Source organism: Cupressus sempervirens, chromosome 4 (assembly GCF_028749045.1).
Source record: "Cupressus sempervirens isolate cs-2001-9-10 chromosome 4, ASM2874904v1, whole genome shotgun sequence".
In the NCBI taxonomy this organism is placed as follows: Eukaryota; Viridiplantae; Streptophyta; class Pinopsida; order Cupressales; family Cupressaceae; genus Cupressus; species Cupressus sempervirens.
In genome coordinates this window covers 729,737,460-729,757,489 of record NC_143121.1, presented here as the reverse complement: position 1 = coordinate 729,757,489, position 20,030 = coordinate 729,737,460, and the positions used below count along the sequence as shown (strand labels likewise).

Below are 20,030 nucleotides of genomic sequence, written 5' to 3'. Positions count from 1 at the left end.
CGTCATCATCGCCATCATCATCGCCATCATCACCACCATCATCGCCATCATCACCATTTCCATCATCATCATCATCATCACCATCACCATCATCATCATCATCATCACCGTCACCATCACCATCATCATCATCTTGATCTTCATCATCTTCAATATCTTCTTCTTCCATAACATTATACTTTATTGGTCTTCCTCTTGGATCATGTCTAACAATAAATGACCAACCCTGTTTATGCGGAACCTCTGAGTAAAACACTTGCTCACATTGGCTTGGAAGAACATAGGGCTCATCTCCAACTAATTCAAATGACCTTGTATTGATCATTGTAAATCCATTATCATGTTGAATAACCGTTCTATCTGGATCATTTTGATTTAATCGTAACATGTACTATTTGACTATGAATAGAACTACTTTGAAGGTGTTAAATTCATGCTCAATTATATCATCCAAGATGCCATAGTATTGAGTTTGAGATTGTTGAGGATGTATGTCATTTCTAGATGATATATTGGTGACCTCGAAAATTGCAGTTATCCTAGAATCACAGGTTTTCTTTGTGTCATCCAACCTTTTTGTGTGAAATTTGTGGCCATGATAGTACATAGCTTTGTGATGCTTGACCTACAATTTTTGAAGTGTGTAAATTATTTTCATCGTGAGTTGATATGAAACATATGTTGAGTTATGATCATTAATAAATTTCTACGTACCTCTCCACCTCTTAAACCCTTTACTAGATCAACTACCATCGGCATAACATTGGAATCTCCATTACGATGAGCTTCTGTAACCAATGAAGCAACACCTTCCCATGTTAATGAGAAACCATTTTGTTGACATCGTTCAATCCATTCTGTCATCCAATCAAGATTGTTTGCAATATAAAAATTTATTGCATCCCACTCTTGACCACATGTTTCAAAAAAAAACACCAATTAAAAATAACTTATATTGAAGATTTATAAGAATTAATTAATTACAATAACATCTTATATTTACCTCTCACTTTCCTTGATCTACCTTTTCCCATCAAGTACTCCCCTTTGAATTTGTTAATTGAGTTGGGATCCCAAATACGATCTACATGGATCTTTGCTGCAAACTTAGGAAGATATTCACTAATGTACACCATGGTCTAGTATACCATATATCCCTGCACCATAGAACCCTTGGGATGTGCTCTCTGTCGAACCAAGCCTTTCAAAAATTTCAAGTGCCTCTCAACCATCCACATTGACCTGGTTGGTACAGGTCCACACAATTCAATCTCCTTAACTTGATGTGTGAGGTAGTGTTCTTGTGCATTGAAAAAACTTGGAGGTAGACACTTTTGCATTTCACACATCAGAAGAGGAATTTTTCTCTTTCAATATTTTATATCTTCTTTATTGATTTCTTTAGATGACAACCACCTCATGTATTTTCCAAGATCATATATAACCTGTTTGAAATTGTTGGTGAAGTGGTGTGGGAGAGATAGAGGTAGAACGTACTGCAATATTTGTAAAATGATCTTGTCAATATTTATAAAAGAATGCAATTGAAACTACATGCAGTATATAAATATATAGTGAATACAAAATAACATGAATTACCTTAATAAATGTATGCCAATCATGTGTTTTCAACCCTGGCCCAAATTCACTTTTATTTGATATGACATTGTTTATGTTCGTAGCAAATCTTGTGGGAAATCGTATTTTTTTTATGACTTCGTTTATAGCATTGCTCTGCTGCTCTGACAATAACCAACTAAGGGAACTTGTATCAATCTGGTCTCCATTGTTATTTGATCGAATGCCATTTTTCATTGCATGGTTGGATTCTTCAATGTCACTACAAGTTTTGACAATTTGATCTTTGTCACACCTTCCATCCAAGATTTTCCAAAATGTCTCTGCTACATTCTTTCCAATATGCATAGGATCAAACAAATGCACAATTGGGAGTTGCTCGTAGTACGGCAACCTAGTAAATTGCGTAGGATAAATTTTTAGTCCTTTTGGAAGTTGGTCATTGATGTCTTGATGACCTTCACAAGCATCAATCACATCATCAGTAAACAAAACACAATATCGAAATATAAATTTGAAACAAAAACCATCAAATGAAATGACATTACCTCGACGATTTATTTTATTGTATGCCAACTTCCATAGGTGAGGTGTCATTCTCTGTGGCTTTGATGTAGTCTCTTCTGGACCATTGAAAGATATTTTTCGATAATTCGGTACTTATGATTTTTGTGTAGAAAGTGTCTATTCTCATCAAACACCTACTTTCTTAAACTTTTTTAATGACAAGATTTCATCTTTGGACCACAAACTGGACATGCAAATTTACACATTGTTTGAAGACCTACAAGATCATGTATAATTGGATTAAATGTTTTAACTTTGACATACCAAAAAAGAGGTGTCAAGAAGAGAACATACCACAAAAATGTGTTAGCCCAGGAGCATCATGTATTGTCCATACAAGCATTGCATGAAATTGAAATTGTCTTTGTCCTATTGGTCTACAAATGTCATACATAGTAACCCCATTCCATAACACCACTAGCTTTTCGATAAGGGGTTCAATATATACGTTGATATCTTTAACTTGGTACTTATCTAGTTGAATGAGCAAAAACATTACATAATTATTTTGACCATTTGATGGATTAGTAATAATAAATTAATTTAGATGACCACTAAATAAAAAAATACCTGGAACAATCAGTGTCAACATTATGTGCTCTCTCTTTATGGACAACCAAGGAGGTATGTTATTGTTGATAACAAAAAAAAGCCACACCGAGTAAGTAGATCTCATCTCTCCATAAGGATTAACACCGTCTGCTGCCAATGAAAGCTTGAGAATACGAGGTTCTTCTTTAAAGTGTGGCCATTTTTCCTCTATTTCCTTAAATGTTGAACCATCTGGAGACAGTCGCATAATGTCATCTTGACTTCTATTGCGTGCATGGTAATCCATAAATTGTACCAAGCTATTGCACTTGAATAATCGTTGTAGACGTGGAATAATGAGAATATGCCAAAGAACCTTGCGAGGCACCTTTTTTGTTAATTGATCTGATTGATATCTACTAATATGACAAGTAGGGCATTGTGTTGCAAATTCATGTTGTTTATGATATATAATATGATCGTTTGGACATGCATGTATTGTTTGATACTCCATTCCAATATCTTTCATAATGGCAGATAATTCTCGGTACGAGCGAGGTAGAACATTTGATGGTGGTAACAAACACTCACCTATCAACCTATGACCAAAAATATAATTTCTTAATTTAAAGAATATTAATTGCTACACGAACCCAATGTTAATTTTAAGGGAACTACAAGTAAAATAATGAAAGATGATTGAATACCTTAACATACGTGTCATTTCTATGTTGGATAAACCATTCATAACCTTCAAGTTCACCAATAGCAATACAACGACAAGAAGAGTTGTTTTGGAGCCTTCATATAGGGATTGTTGTGCCTTCTCAAGTAAAGGTACATCAAGCTCTGCGTCGTCATCATCATCATCATCATCTTGATCATCGTGATCATTTTGTTCATCGTGATCTTCATCATCCTAGTCTTCTTCCATGGTATCATTACCTTCTACTTCAATATTCACACCTCCATGTTCCCTCGTTTGGAAATCCGCATTCTCCGAATCGTCATGGTCCATAACATGAAACTCAGGGATGTTGACCTATATGAAAATGATGACCTTATATTAACTATGACCATGATGTCATCATCAAATAATGTCTTATGTAATTTATAAACTATTAAAATACATACCAATGGGTGATACTCGTTTCCCCCTTCAATGTGACCATGTTGCCTACAATGTTGCTCAGCTATTGTGATTAGATATCTTCGAGTCTTTAAGCCCTTACACATTTTGCAAGGACAATAACATTTTCCATCACCTTTTCTTTCTAAGTTAGACCACAGTCTAGCAATTGTCTCCCTATTTCTTTATGCATTGATATCGTCAGACATGGTCTTTCTTGAATGGAATGACTCGTTGGTGGAAGAAGGATGATTTTTTTGCAACCTGCAGATGGAGTAGTAAGAGGAAGACACATATAAAAAGGAGTTAGGTCTCTGAACCAAGTAGGAGTTAGGAAATGTTAGAGTGGGGTTAGCCAAATATATTTTAGAATCTTGAAGAACCTGGTGAAGGGTATCTAGAAAGGTGAAAATACACAAGTATTTTTACAGCTAAAAAGGAGGAATCGAGAGTATTATAAATAATGAAGAAGAAACTTAAATCTATACAACTTCAACTTTATTTACAATTTGACCTTTCTGCAAGTGAAATATGACAACATAAAAAATTTCCAATCACATTTTCACTTAAAAAAGAACACCAAATATACCTTTGCTACAATATCTTCTTCAAATTCTTCGCTACTAGATTCTTCAGAATTGCAAGCTCCTGTGCAGAAAAAAGATGAGATGTACTAAGAAATTTTTGATGGGAAATATTTAAAAAAATCAAATATCAAAAAAACAATTTATGAAATTCAGTTGCTTTATTATGTACTGAAGACTTGGCAAGATGTTCCCAAGTCTATCTATAGAATGCCTATCTGCATGGTTGTTTGCAAATAGTCTAGTATGGTGCCGCTTTTGAACAACAAAAAATGTCACTAGGGCTGGTAATTTGGCTCAAGAGATGCACAAGCCTATTGACACCATAGAACTTTTAGTTCATATAGCATTTAGCTGTCTTCTTTAACAAAATCCAAAGAGAATACAAACAAACTAATGAGCCGTGTCTATCTCAATTAAATAGCAAGTACTATAGTGAGTATTAGGAAAATGACCTTGCAAATAGAATCTCATTCATAAAGTATTAGGAAAGTGACCTTGCTGATTAGTATAACATAGATTCGTGAACAGAAAATTCATAATAAAAATTTGATTTTTTTCCACACTTGTTCAAACTATATAATGAAATGACAAAAAATGAATTGTATACGAGTCACTCCAAACCCTTAGCTTTTAATACACTTCATAGATGAGATTGCAATATATGGTTTGAACAAGATGTGGAAAAAAATCAAATGACATAGATATAAGAATTCTCACACCATGAGTGAAGCAACAATTGCATAAAACTTTGTTGCAAAAAAATTGTCAATATTATTTACATTGTACATACTTGTTTATATAATGCTTCAATTCCTAAACTAAGAAACTATAGCTAATGTTCTAACCATGCAAAAAGAAAAAAATTACAGTGCAGATGTATGAAATTATATGCACAACTACTCCTATACTAGTTTATAATACTAGATTATGATAAAAAAAATCCTCATCTGAGATTTAGAATACTACTTTGATGATAAGCCCGAGGCTTTTGTGACCTAGACCAACACATAAGCTGATGGAATAAGATGGTCACATAATAAGGAGAAGAAAGAGGATCAAAAGTTCAGAGTTACTAACTTGAAAAACTTAAAAATGATCCCCTTGAGGTCTTCTATGAGGGACTCTCATGCACATTAAAAACTACACATGCACCCATATAGGTAAAACTTCAAAAGATGAAAATAAAAAGCCTACATGTAGTTTGGCAGACACTACTCCATGTGGGAACTGTTAGTTAAATGGCACAATTCCCATCAAAACATGAAAAATTATCTACTAATTATTAAGAAGCAACACTTTCAAAACAAAACTCAAGGGGGCATATGGGAAAGTGATGAGAAGATTTCCATTACTAAGGGAAGCCGACTCTTTTTTCTCATCCATATTGGATCTAGTGGATGAGATCCAACTTTAGGATATGTCCTAAGGATTTCTACTTCTCATCCACCAAAGAAAAGTATGTCTGATAGTAACAACGTATGTCATTTGGTAAGCCAATAGAATTGCTAGAAGTCTTCACAATCTACTCCTTCCATGCTACAAGGCTTTTGAATGATCTCTTTCAATGCCTTATCAATGGATTCTCTTGCTTATTTTCCCTTGGATAGTTAAAAGCTTGATGGTGAGTGGAAGATAGAAAACTCTACTATTGCTACTCTAATAACAAGGTTAAGAAATGATGCCCACAACCATTTGTTGTCTATTTCATAATCCTAAATATAATTAAAATTGGTTCATACAAAATTCCATTGTATTTACCTATTTTCAATGGTCCAATTTTGAAAAACCTGCTCTTGGTTCGATTGAGAAGTTCAAGAGGTCATAAAGTGTTTTAAGCACTTTCTAACTCTCCAGCACACATCACAAATATTGTAATGTAAACATCTAAAATTAGTTCATCCAGACACAAAAACAACAAATGTTTGCCAAATCTTATGAGAGAGAACAAAAAAAAATGATCAGGAAATTGAAGTGGGTTATAGGATCAGACATTTCACATACATTTCCATGTAATTATTGGTCTAAAAGGTTGAGCCCTATCTTCTTTATGAGAGTAGTTTTGGTTTGGATAATTGTTTATAAAGCAAAAAAGCTATGTTGTGGACTGAATCCTTTGGTAGATACATATCCGTATTAGAGAAGATTATAGTGCCAGGTTTTATTATAAATGCTTTTTTTGTGATTTGACTTCCACATCCTTGAATCTTGATCTTAATGTTTTGTTTTAATTTGTATTTTGATTATGTAGGTATAATGGGAGAGAATTGGGGTATGTATAATTTCTTTTCTTCCTCATAAAATTGAGCTTCAAATGAGGTTCAGGGGTGGATCCAATATCCATTTGCATTGGATTTTCTGTAAGGTTTACAATTTTGGCAGGTTCGAATTGCATTTTGAATGGGTGTCATGGCTGGTGGTGGCATTGCTCTATTCCAGCATTGCTTCAAAAATCTAGAGGTGAGTCATTTTATCCAATTAGATTGGATTTGCTGAAAGTTTTTAACATTCTAGTTGATTGGAATATTATTTTATTCTTTTAATTGTCATCTTTTCTTAGTTTTCAATCTTATCCTTATTAGACATGGTTTGTTACTCCTGTTAATTGAGACTTTCACTCATTTATTAATATTGAATCTCTAGGTAATCATTTTTTGTGTCATTACATTTTGCAATACCCCTATCCCCGAGATGTTTTGGATATCTAGGCATTATATCAATCCTGACCATGCATCCACATGGAATTTCATTTTAAGCCACTAAAATCTATATATTCAATGATATACTCCTCTCTAATTAGTTTATGAGAAAATAGATACTAACAATATAATTATGCCGTGGGATTTATAATTCTATGAAATACATAAATTCTGAAATCTTTGAACTTAGGAAAATTTGACATATCTATCTATGAAGTCTTCAAAGATAACTGAAAATATCATGACTTTATCTTTGATGGCTTCACAGATCACACAAAGTGAATTTTTTTTTTGAAGCCCTTGAAGATTATTGAAAATATTGTAAATTAATCTATGAATCCTTCAAAGATCAGTCAAAAATAATTCTAAATTTTGATCTATGAAGCCTCCAAACATAACTGGGATCTCAATGCCGAAGAACAATGTGGCTGCATCACAGATCATCTGCTGTAAAAAAAAAACATGTTAAAAAGGTTATAGTAGTCTATTAGTTCATGTTAAGGGTTCCAATATCTATCTTCATAAGTCACACAATATGATCATATTCCCCTTATTTCCTTAATTTTCTATATCCATTAGGAATGATTTTTGAATTTTTATGTGCATTGATGAATTTTTTTGTGCATTGACTCTTTTCTAACAAAATGAATATGTTGAGAAATCTTCTCTAACATTGCTTTATCAACCATGAACATGGTTGTGAGGTAATATGTTTGGTGTCCAACCTCAACAAAAATTGGTTCCGTAGAATAAGAGCATAGCATAATTTCATAAGCTATGTCAGCTTCTTCCCCTGCATGCTCCAAGAGGCTTGAAAATTATATTTGGAAAATAAATGTTGATGATAGTCCTCGTTAATTATAATCGACCTTTTCCTATTCTATTTAGAATAATATTTACTCTGTTAGATCTAATCTGTTAGTATATCAAATAAGATTTGGGGACATTACATTGTGATAGAGGAGTGAATCTAAGTAAGAAAAAGACTAAAACTACACTAGCAACCAAAGTAGGTCATTGAGTTACAAACTCAATCACAATCACAATCACAAGAAATAGCTCATGGATAGATGAATGAAAGGGGGTATTTTTTTGGATGATAATAGCTCACATAGACTGCAAATCAGACTTCACAATCCATCAAGCTTGACTTCCCTTCTAACATCTTAATGTATCATACCTTGAATACATAGGATTAGCAGCATGTAGATCAGCAAAATGGAGCAATTCCAGTTGACAGATGAATATGTTTAAGTTCATTTCCATCATCTTGGTGTATTAGACCCATGATGTACACCAATATCAACTCATTCATCATGACATATGCTTGCATTTTTATGAATTGACTATTTATTATTTATTCAATATTTTTAGGCATATGTCCCAATTGATTTTGTAGTTCCAATATCTCTATTCTTCTGCATTACTATTTTCTGTCTTATTTTTCATTCTATGATTTATTTCAATACATACATAGACTACTGTCTTAAGATTTCTTCCTTTTGTCTATTTCTTATAGGTAGCCCAGAAGTGGGTATTATAATGGACTCAGATTCTAATCTGCCAGTCATGATAGCTGCTGTAGAAATTCTCAAATCATTTAGTGTCTCATATGAGGTTGGTTTGTGAATCCTATTTGAATTGCACACAATTTCTTAAATAATAATTTTAAGAAATGCTTAAGTGAATGGAATGCAACAATATTTGGTACCACACATTTTATTAAGATATTTGAATTCTAGTTGTGTTGCAGATAACCATTGAATCTGCTCATTGAACACCTGATGGAATGGTAGAATATGCTAACGAGCCCATGGAAAAGGAATCAAAATTCAATTCTTAGGTAGGTAAACTATTCAACTATAAAGATTAATTTTCGTATACTGTTAAATCTAAAAACTCAAATTTCAAAAGTTAAATCTCTTTGCTATGTTTTGCTTTAGCACTACTTAGGCTCCATAGCATCAACTCAATGAATATGAAGTTTTTAAAGAAATAATGAAATTAAAAAATTGGGTACATGAAAGATGAATTAGCATTTCAAACACCTAAAGTATTGATAGTAGGGAGTCCATTTCATCCAATGATGAACCTTTAACTAGGAAACCAAGCGTTAGATTGTGGTGACTGATCAGGAAAGTACTGTACATACTTCATAAAAAAATTTTGGGCCGTGGCCGACATGGTAGCTGACATATTATGGCCAACGTATGGCCGAGATGTTATAACCCTAAAGCGGTTTAATACTTGTATAAAAGGGTTTAGGGTTGGGTATTTTTTATTATGCTGTGATGCAAAATTGGTTCTTGTGGCGGTATTGAGTTGTAAGGGATTACAGATTCTAATCAGGTTGTAATCACCGGATTGTAATAAGATCAGAATTTCTGTTTGGTGGACGTAGCCCAGGGATTGGGTGAACCACGTTAAATCTTGGTGCCTTGTGTTCTTTTCTGTGTGATCTATTATTTTCTGTTATTGGTTATATTTGCATGTATTTTTTATTTCTGTCCGTGGTTTATCCTAACAAGTGGTATCAGAGCAAGGTTGTCTTTCAGTTATCCTCTACAGGAAAGTCTCATGGTTGAGTGGGAGTGATGGCAGATGAGGTAAGCTGAGGGTTGATAGGTTTAATGGGCAGAACTTCTAGTTATGGAAGATGCAAATGGAAGACTATCTATATTAGAAGGATTTATGGAAGCCATTGGAAGGCAAAGCCAAGAATCAGGGAACTATGTTAGAGGCTAAATGGAATCTTTTGGATAGAAAGGCACTCAAAAGCATTCGGTTATACTTGGCACCATCGGTGGCATTTAATATTACAAAAGAAAAGATGATAGAAGATTTGATGAAAACCCTAGCGACACTATATGAAAAGCCCTCTGCTTCAAACAAGGTATTTCTCATGAAGCGTTTATTTAATATGAAAATGGCAGAAGGTGGATCTTTTGAAAATCATTTAAATGAGTTTAATACTATTACTAGTTAGTTATCTTCTGTGGGTATCAATTTTGATGAAGAAATTAGGGCTCTCTTGATTTTGTGTTCTTTGCCTAAAAGCTGGAATCGCTTGGTAATGGCCGTGAGTAATTCTGTTCCTGGATCTAGTACCCTAAAATATGATGATGTGATCGGTGTTGTTTTGAGTGAGGAAACTCGTAGGAAATCCTCAGGTGGATCTACATCAGGAAGTGCTTTGAATGCACAAAGCAGGGGCAGAACAACTGAAAGAGGAAGAAACTCTGAAAATCGTGGAAAATCAAGAGGAAAGTCAAAGGGGAGGAGGTCTCAATCGAGAGGACCAAATGATTGTTGGTACTATGGGAAACCAGGGCACAAAAAGAAAGATTTCTGGAATTGAAAGAAAAATGAAGGAGATATATCAAATGGAGACAAGGAGGCAAATGTGGTAAGTAAAAAATTCGAAGAGGATGCTTTGCTTTTGTCTTTAGAGAGTGTTGATGATTCATGGGTTTTAGATTCTGGTGCTTCATTTCATGCTACACCTCATAGAGGTTATTTCATTGATTATGTCCAAGGAAATTTTGGGCTTGTTTATTTGGGGGATAATGAACCCTGTCAGATTGTTGGAAAGGGACAAATTAAGATTAAGTTGCAGAATGAGAATCATTGGCTACTACATGAGGTAAGACATGTTCCAAAACTAAGTAGAAATTTAATTTCAGCAGGGCAACTCGATGATGAGGGTTGCGTAGTTACTTTTAATGATAAAATTTGGAAGGTTTCAAAAGGTTTTCTTGTAGTAGCAAAAGGTGTGAAAGTAGGTACTTTATATCTTTGTACAAGTCATATTCTTCCTACTACTTTGATTGTTTCAGAGAAAAATGAATGTTCAGGAACAATTGCTACAGTTGAGCAGGGAGAACCAATAGTTGCTGTAGATTCTGATACAATGCTATGGCACAATAGACTTGGGCACATGAGTGAGAAAGGTATGAAAGTACTTCATTAAAAGAAATTTTTACTAGGTCTAAAATGTGTGAATATGGATTTCTGTGAAAGTTGTGTATGGAAAACAAAAGAGAGTGAGTTTTGTAAAGACTGGGAAGGAAAACAAAAAGGAGAAATTAGAGCTTGTGCATACAGATGTATGGGGACCAGCTCAGGTATCTTACCTTGGTGGCTCTCATTATTATGTTACATTTATTGATGACGCAACTAGAAAAGTATGGATTTATTTCCTTAGATAGAAATCTGATGTATTTCAAAATTTTAAGAAATGGAAATGTTTGATTGAAAATGAGACTAGTAAGAAATTAAAATGTCTCAGATTTGATAATGGTGGTGAGTATTGCAATCATGAATTTGAAGATTATTTCTCCACTAATGGTATTCATAGATAGAAAACTGTTCTAGGGACTCCACAGAAAAATGGAGTGGCTAAACGCATGAACAGGACTATAATGGAGCGCGCAAGGAGCATGAGGTTGCATGTTGGGTTACCCTTACACATGTGGGTGGAGGCTGTCAATACTATCGTATATTTGATTAATAGAGGTCCCTCTACTCCTTTGGGTTGTGGTATTCTAGAGGAAGCATGGACTGGTAAGAAGGTGAGTTATTCTTTTCTCAAGACCTTCGGTTGTGAAGCTTTTGCTCATATAGACTCTAAAAATAGAACCAAGCTAGAAGCTAAATCAAAGAAATGTGTCTTTGTTGGATATGACATTAATGAATTTGGTTATAGGCTTTGGGATTTTGAAAATCTTAAAATTTTTAGAAGTTGAGATGTCATATTCAATGAGAAAGTGTTGTACAAAGATCTGTTGCAGCAACATGAGAAGAAAGAAGATGATTATGTAGTGCTGGATGATACTCCAAAAGCTGATGTTCCAGCCATTCCTCATGTTGTGCAAAAACTGCAACAAAAAATACCACACACACCAGTGAATGTTAGATGGTCAATGAGGCAAATTAGACCTCACAAAGGTTTTCTCCCTCTTTGTATTCTATTTTAATTACTGATGTTGGTGAACTTGAAAGTTATGATGAAGCTATGCAGGTGGATATTAAGATTCAGTGGGAGTCTGCAATGAAAGATGAAATGGGCTCTTTGTTGAAAAATAAGACATGGGATTTATGCAAGTTGCTTGCAGGTAAAAAGGATTTACAAAATAAGTGGGTTTACAGGTTGAAAGAAGAGGAAGGAGGTAAGAAAAGATTTAAAACTAGGTTAGTTGTAAAAGGATTTGCACATAAACATGGAATTGATTTTGATGAGATATTTTCTCCTGTTGTTAAAATGACTTCTATCCGTACTATTTTAAGTCTTGTGGCTACTAAAGATTTGCATTTAGAGCAGCTGGATGTTAAAAAAAACCTTTCTTCATGGTGATTTGGATGAAGAAATATATATGGCTTAGCCACAGGGTTTTGAGGTCAAAGGTAAGGAGAACTTAGTGTGCAAATTGAAGAAAAGTTCATATGGCTTGAAGCAAGCACCTCAACAATGGTATCTAAAATTTGACAGGTTTATGCATGAGCATGGATATAACAGGTGTCATTCAGATTAATGTGTTTATTTTAAGAGGTTGGATGATGATAGCTACATTATTTTATGTTTATATGTTGATGATATGCTTGTAGCTCGGTCTAACATGGATCATATTAAGGGGTTAAAATGCCAGTTAGCACATGCATTTGCTATGAAGGATTTGGGGATAGCAAAACAAATCCTTGGTATGAAGATTTACAGAGATAGGAAGAACAGAACATTGACGCTATCTCAAGCTGATTATTTTGAGAAGGTGTTGCAACATTTCTCTATGGAGAATGCTAAAGCTGTCAGCACACCTTTACCTGGTCATTTGAAATTGACTAAGGAGATGTGTCCCAAGACACATGAAGAGGAGGATAAGATGTCCAAGGTACCCTATGCTTCAGCTGTAGGAAGCTTGATGTATGCTATGGTATGAACTAGGCAAGATATTGTACATGCAGTGGGAGTGGTTAGCAGGTATATGAGTCATCTAGGATTTGAGCATTGGAATGCTGTCAAGTGGATTCTCAGATATTTGAGAGGAACATCCAATAAGTGTTTACATTTTGGGGGCTCTACTATTGATTTATAGGGCTATGTTGACTCAAATTTGGCTGGGGATATTGATACCAGGCGGAGTACTATAGGTTATGTCTTTACTGTTGGTGGGGCAGCCATGAGCTAGGTTTCTAGGTTACAGAAGATTAATTCTCTATCCACTACAGAGGCAGAGTATGTTTCTACTACAGAGGTAGCCAAGGAGATGATATGGCTTCAGTTCTTCTTGGAAGAATTGTGACTTCCTCAGAAGGATAATAATTTTTTCATAGATAGTCAGAGTGCCATTCATCTTGCTGAGAATTTAGCTCTGCATTTTAAGACCAAACACATACAGTTGTGGTACCATTTCATTCGGTCAGTTTTGGAGGATGGACAATTAAAGCTGGAGAAGATACATACCAATGACAATCTAGCAGATATGTTGACAAAGGTTGTAACAAAAGAGAAGCTAAACTCCTCTTTAGCTTCGGTTGGTCTTTTTGACTGAACATGAATAATATAAAAGCAGAGTCCAGGGTGGTTTGATCCAGTGGGACCCCATGTAGTAGTGGTATTGCTACAGAATTAGTTTCCAAGTGGGAGATTTTTGTTTAGTGTGGAGCCTGATCAGTCCCCAAGTGGGAGATTGTTAGATTGTGGTGACTAATCAGGAAAGTACTATACATACTTCATAAATAGTGGGGTTCGGGCTGACATGGTAGCTGACATATTATGGCCAACATGGTAGCTGACATATTATGGCCGACATATGGCCGACATGTTATAACCCTGAAGTGGTTTAATACTTGTATAAAAGGGTTTAGGGTTGGGTATTTTTCATTATGTTGTGATGCGAAATTGGTTCTTGCAGCGGTATTGAGCTGTAAGGGATTACAGATTGTAATCAGGTTGTAATCACTAGATTGTAATAAGATTAGACTTGCTATTTGGTGGACGTAGCCCAGGGATTGGGTGAACCACGTTAAATCTTGGTGCCTTGTGTTCTTTTTGGTGTGATCTATTATTTTCTATTATTGGTTATATTTGCATGTATTTTTTATTTCTGTCTGTGGTTTATCCTAACACCAAGAATAGTAAGTGTAGTCATTGAAGCTATCATACCTATGTTATAACTTAATTGTTTCATTAATAAAGATTCAAGAACCTATCAAACATTTTGTTTCTTTTTAGAGATGTGAACCACAAATGACTTTATACATTATTATTTCATTCATTAGAGGATCACTCACTAGGCAGGGGTGTTGCTCCACCTGCACTTGCTTTTATGACACTGCAAACATAATCATCAAATCTAGCTATTGCCATTCATGCAATGCATCAACAATCAAAACATTGATGCCAAGGAGGCTCGTTGTTAGATGGAATAGACTCCTTGCCATCAATTGTTTAGGTGTTTGAAATGCCATTTCATTTTTCATGTACCAAATTTTCTATTTTAAAAATTTAACTCATAATATTTAATATTCATTGAGTTGATGCTATGTGACCTATGTGGTGCTAAAGCAAAACATACCTAAAAGATTTGATACAAGAGTTTCTGGATTTAGTTGTATAGGGAAACTTATCCCTTCACTTGAATAGTTTAACCCATCTAACAATTAAATACTAAAAACATAACCTTCAAATATAACTACTATCATTTTTTCCATATATCAACTATCAAAAATTTAATGCCCAGTGGGCATCTCAATTGTTCAGGCTAGAATCCCAGATGATTGAAAAAGTGACTCGATGGGTTTCAAACCTTTCCTTTTTAGCTAGAATTAGTGCCCATTCATAGAAATATCTAGGAAACAAAAGGATTTATGTGTTTTATGAAGAATTTTGTAGATACTGTAGTACTATAGAAAGGCAGCGGGTATGATATGGGAAGGCAACACAACCATCCAAAAGTGGAGTGGTTTAGTGGGCTCAAGCAACAGAGCTATTCTGAAGGGGCCACGCTAAGACCCTAGGATTCAATCAGATTGTGACAACTAGAAGCCTATAGAATAGTAGGGGGATGAGAAAGCATCAAGAACACTATTCTTATGTATCCATGCTATACTATATGGTGCTTCCCCTACTATTCTATAGGCTATATGGATGGTGCTTCCCTGCTATACGACTAGGAACTACTGAAGGAATAAGAGTTTGCCCCATAGAATTGTAGGGGACACTAGCGATTGGTTCTGATTGGCCCCCTCATTACTCCAAGACTCCATAAATGTCCAAAATGATATAGGAGATATTTTTGTTTTTCTCAACCATACATGAGCTTGGAAGAGTTAGAAAAGTTTATGTAGCAGGTTGATTAAGCGAATTGGGTGCTCATACATAGGAAAGCATCAATTGGCAATGAAGCGTGATATACATGTGGCAGAAATTGCTAAAGAGATTGCAGAGAAAAACTTTGTTCAAAATGACCTAATGGGTGCCATGGCTAAGATTGAACAAAAAATGGCAGAAAAATGTGATAAGCACCTTGATTCCTTGCCTCTTCCTCAATTTCTGCCTCTTCTCCTAAATTTTTTGTCCAGCTCCCCCGCACATGCATAATAACACATCCAAATTGACATGCACACATGCCCTATGAGTGATATACCTCCCACCCTCTGCCCTAATCTACTGCCTCCCAATTTAACTAAACAATGAAATGGGCGGCTATTAAACCCTATTAAATAAAATAATGAAATGGGTGGGCATAATGCCCTTTTTCATTTTGTCATGTAAAACTAAGTGTTGGTCAAAATTTTGACCAACACATTAAATTCCCTATTTCACAAAACAATGAAATGGGCGAGCACAATGCCCTTTTTCATTTTTCTATGTTCAACTAAGTGTTGGTCAAAATTTTGACCAACACAGGCATGGATTTAAGAAAAAAGAGATTTTTCCTTCCATATTGCGACCAATCTAAAACATTTTAATAAATGGTCGCAAATTTTGGTTGCAAAATCACCTCAAATGTACTAGTGCCATGTTATCCACATTAAACACCATAGTGGATAATATTGAAACACTTACCAATGAACAAAATGTCACGCTTTCCTAGCATGACCAAATGCATGCCATGTTTGATAAGGGGTTGGACTATGATGAGGTTGTGGCCCTAAATAAAACTAAAGATGATTTGGTTAGCCTTTTTGTGGACCCAACAATTGGTAAACAAGAAAAACACACAAAGCCCAAACTATCAATTAAATGGTGCACAAATGAGGCTATGTGTGAGAACTTTTGGGATTTCTGGTCGATGGTTTTTGACAGCCCTCTACACAAAAATTTAGAGGTGCCATTTTATTTCCTTAGAAAATTGTATGCAGAATTTTTGTTGGGCCTCAAGGTGAACTATTCAAGTATGAAGCCCAACATGGGTGTAGGAGGAGGAGCTCCTCAAGATAGACCCTTTGCCCAGTGGAAGAAAGTTGGCACTTTTGTCCCCCCTATTGATGTCTTCCCCCCTCCTCGAGTGCAGCATCCTAATATCATTGTAGAGGCCAGCTCTTAGACTATTAGAGCCATCCATAGATTGAGTAACCTATTGATATCCTAGGCTAGGTTAGTGTTGCCTCCCCATGTTGATGATGCTGGTGCAAGTTCATCATTGACAAGCTCATCACATGTTTGTGTGCCCCATACTTGCATAATGTGCAAGAATATTTGTCTAGGTCCCATAGGTGATCTTTTTGAGTATCAGTTTGTATTTAAGGAGGATACACCAGATGTGCATATAGAGGCTACACACCTTGGCATAAGAGAGAGGGGAATGCAAAGGCATGGACTCGTGTTGGTACGTTTATAAATTTTTTTTATGACATATGCGATTTAAAGTTAATAATTTTTAACCCATGCTGACTTATACATGTATGTGATCTTCATTTATATTTAGTTGATAATTGAGGATGAGCTTATATAGGCTAATAATTCATGCTCTTGACTATTTCATTTGGCCTTGAGACATCTATTGTACATTATGTTGTATTCTCATTATTTTTATATTTGATATTGTAGCATATATGGTTTCTAATCTTTCTTTTCTCTTGTAGGTATCACCTGTCAATTGGGGGCAGAGTGCAGGGGATGAGGCACAACCCATTGACAAGGGAAAGGTAATTAGGTGCTTTATATTTGATTAAATATCAATTCATTCTTGTAAAATGTTTGTGGTGGTGAAATTTATATACATTCTTTATTGTATAGGGCATGGCTACTGGTGATGAGTCCAGGCAGATTCAACGTCGCAGATGGTCTGGCATTTTCATTCGCACTGAGAGCCCCATCATATGTATAAGTATCATTTATTATTTTTTTCCTTATTTTTAAAAATAAATTTATAACTAATTTTCGTGATATTAACAACTAGTTTTTTGTGTCTCATAGGAAACACCTAGTGCACAGGAGGTTGGATGCAAAAGTTTTATATCTTTGCTGACACAACTATTATATCTAGAGGAGGATTTGACATAGGTAAGTTGTAGTTTGAATTCTTGATTATATGTTATAAATTTAGCATGCTATGAATTATAATGTTATAGTTTAAGTTGTAGATTCATATGACAAACATACTTGAACATACACAGGCCACAATCAACAAGGTTCAAGCATTTCTGAGGACATATGAGAGGAAGCCTGACTGGCACATGAGGTTTGTTAGTGAACAATTTTTCCCATGCATGTTCATATATCAAAACTAAGAAAATAATGTAAACTAACAAATGAACTCCTATTCGAAGAACCTATAAATTCTCTGCTTAAAATTTCTTCAAATGAAACAGGTGCAGCTACCTTTATTGCATTGAAAGTTTTAACTAAATAAACTCAACAAAATAACTTTCCAAGAATGTAATCTGCTGGAGATGTTGAAACAAATTATTCTATCTCATCAATATGAAACAAACCTTAATGCAGAAGAACCACTCAACATTAATTATCAAAATGATCCACATAGCTGAATAATTAAATAATCGAGCAGGCAAATTTCATGAACTAATTTCCCACAGAATTTTCAAATTTAGAGTTCACAGTTTCAAAATCAATAACAGGTGTAGCTAAAAGCTTAAATAGTATCTATAGAAATACCAAAAATAAGTAGACAATAGTGTCCACTTACAAAGCTTTCAACCCAAATTCAAATTATAGAGTTTCAAGTATCTGCTGAGATTTTGAAATGTTACTTCTAAACTGGAAATAAAACCATAAACAAAAGTAGTTCTGTCTATCAGTTTATTGGAGAAATTTGAACCCCCTAAACAATACTAATTATTACATTTATAGGAATGGGGCTGGACTTAAGCCAAAATTATCCCGCCAGGAGTTAATTGTCATTTGGAAATAACTGATAACTGAAATTGCAAGAAAACCAAATGGTAAAGAAACTACAACCAAGCAGTTCTTGATCAGGTTGCACTGTCGCCACCAACCGCTCCTCTTGCCAACTTCCACGTTTTGTAGGCAGCTGAAAAGGCAAAAATAACAGATTGATGTGGAAGACCAATGTAGGCAAGCTGTTGCTTCCAAATTTCCTTCATCTTCTTCAGTTCAACAGCCTTTTCCTCGTGCATCTCCAAGTGCTTCAGATTGATAATCAACATAGCTTCAGTGTGAGCCACGTTGGAGAAATCTTGCTTGGATGGTTTCCTCTTGTCCTACCATTCCTTAAATTTCTTTTGGACTTCTTTGATTATTTCATCTGATTGGGCAACAGAGTCATCTTCTCTTTCCATGAACTATTTTACAAACCACTTAAGGTTATTCTGAATAATCTGATGTATAACCTTAAGTTTTTGTAATGCTTCTTTGATTTTAGATACTCCTTGTGCTAGTGCTCCATTTCTCCATTCAATGCAATATTTTATGATGTACAAAGTTTTTTCATCAAGACCTACTACAGGACATTCAGCTTGAAATTTTTGCAACCCAAATTCTTGCACATCTTCTAGCGATATTACCACTTTTGCCCAGGTATTCTTCTCTTTTTTATATCCATCATTACTTACCTCCACCTTTTTAGTAATAGTTGATATCTCCTTTGAGGTGTGATCTAAATGTCCAATGTGTTTTATAGTATTAAGCAAAACATCTTGTACCCATTCACCTGCTACTTTGGCTACTGCTTTGCACTTGTGTAGATTCTCCAACGATTGCTGATTGGTTGTAGAGAATACGTCAACAATGGCTAACATCTCATGGATCAGCTTTGCTTTAGGATGCATGATAGTGTTAATGTACTATGCCATGTTCTTTATTGTCTCCTTCATTTCTTGCTTGTCTTGCCCATCTTTCCACACTCTCTTTGCGATCTTCTTATTGGATACCTCAAAGAATCTCATATCAACTTCACGGTTTCCTTTTCCCAAATCAACCTTTGTTATTTGGAAATCTTGAGGCAATTGATTTCTCAAGCCATTTAGGAGTAGTTTGATCCTTTGCAGTAGCAGGGGAACATTTAACTAAGGGGAGATTACTTTCCTGATTTCTTGTATCCATTGGAGAATTCTGGGATTCAGGTACATTATCCGCCATAGATAGGTCTTTGGCTATCTCCAAGTCCACCATTATGGTGCTTTTACTTTTGATAGCTAATGCCTTCTTCGTGCTTGAGCGGGTTACTCTCCTTCCTTTTGGAGTTTCTTCTTGAACTTGAAGTTGAAGTGTTTCTGGAACAGCTTGAAGTTCAACTTCAAGTGTACCTGCAATAGAATCAGGGACACTTCGATTAGTTTTCTTATGAGCAGTCCTTTTACCCTTGCTTTTTGAAGACTTCTCAGAAAAGCTTGGAGTAGCCACTACTTTTGATTTTATCCATTTGGCAGTTCTTACTATTACATCCTTGGTACGGGCATATATATCATTTTCTTCCCTTTTCTCCCAATTGATTTCAGGGATAGGCATGCATTCAATCTGAT

The 20,030-nt window shown here is 35.1% G+C and overlaps 1 pseudogene; it reads right to left on the bottom strand.

The window, feature by feature from the left end:
• LOC149563420 (pyruvate decarboxylase 2-like) overlaps nt 1-19,337 on the bottom strand; it is a 70,686-nt pseudogene extending 51,349 nt beyond the window's left edge.
• Between the last annotated feature and the right edge of the window lie 693 nt (nt 19,338-20,030).